At 39.5% G+C, this 1,118-nt stretch overlaps 1 protein-coding gene across 1 annotated transcript in view; it reads left to right on the top strand.

Moving 5' to 3' along the window:
* Positions 1-479: 479 nt before the first annotated feature.
* The window catches only part of LOC106880980 (zinc finger protein OZF), a 15,160-nt gene continuing 14,521 nt past the window's right edge, over positions 480-1,118 (top strand). Inside the window, exon 1 of the mRNA XM_052977339.1 lies at positions 480-712. The gene's annotated coding sequence lies outside the window, so the exon portion shown is untranslated. The remainder of the gene's footprint in view (positions 713-1,118) is intronic.

The raw sequence follows: 1,118 nt of genomic DNA, 5'->3' as shown, positions 1-1,118 counted from the left end.
TTCCGTTCACAAAAGTGAAAATACTTTTACCTTGAGGCGAACTTCAAACAGAGAGGAAAGCTTTTCTCCACCAAGATCAGAAGAACTCAGCACGAAAACAAAACGTCTACGCAACTCAAAACTCGGATCGCGCCAAATTCCTTCCACCCGTGCGACAAAGGAAATGGCGGGCTTCTTTATGTGATATCACTTCCTCTTATCTCCGGTTTTGATAATAACCTTCTTTATTTCTTTTAAATGGCCATAAATGTATTACATATATAGGGTACACTACAACACATGTGGGGACATATAACAATTAAAATAAAATATGATGCTATGAATGACACATGAAAATGAACAAGAAAAACATTAAAATCAAAACGGTACTATTCAAGAAGAGTGGTCCCTACGCACGCACTCGCGCTAGCGAGTCGTGACTAGTCGATCCTATGAGGGTTTTTTTTTTCTAAACACAGTAAATGATTTTATTACACAAAGTATTATTATATAAAGATCCTTATTTGTTTTAAAAAAGCCCTTATACATGTTTTGCGCATTCGTAGGATCGACTAGTCACGACTAGCTTGCGTGAGTACGCGCACCGGGCCTACCCTTCCTGAATAGTATCCCCCCCAGACTCCCATGGAAATCGGCTGTTTGGATGTTCATGGACAACGGTTAGTTGTAGAAATTGACGAAAGAATGTTCTTTCATCGTAAATATCATCAAGGTGAGTGGGTCCCTGCACATAGTCAGTCAGTGATGGTTGGCGAACGTGTAATAACATCTATGTTCTGAATGATGGCAGAGACGGACTATATGTAATCTGAACCTTTCGCCGCCCCCTTATTTATTATTTTTTTTTTTACGGAATCCCACGTTTTAGGCTATGGAGATTCCGATTCGGAAAAAAAATTGTTTGAAAAATTTCACCCCCCCTCAACCAAGCAGGCTATTTACATGCTAGAAATAACAGCCAAATCTAAAAAAACTAGTGTTATGGTTAGGGTCAGGGTCAGGGTTACGGTCAATGTTAGGGTTAGGTTTACCCTGTGGATTTATATAAAAACCGGGGGTGGGGGGGAATCGAAATTTTGAAATTGAGACTTTTGAACGTTTTTTTCAGAATCGGAATC

This window comes from Octopus bimaculoides, chromosome 28, assembly GCF_001194135.2.
Source record: "Octopus bimaculoides isolate UCB-OBI-ISO-001 chromosome 28, ASM119413v2, whole genome shotgun sequence".
NCBI classification, from domain to species: Eukaryota; Metazoa; Mollusca; class Cephalopoda; order Octopoda; family Octopodidae; genus Octopus; species Octopus bimaculoides.
This window is presented reverse-complemented; position numbering and strand designations above follow the sequence as displayed.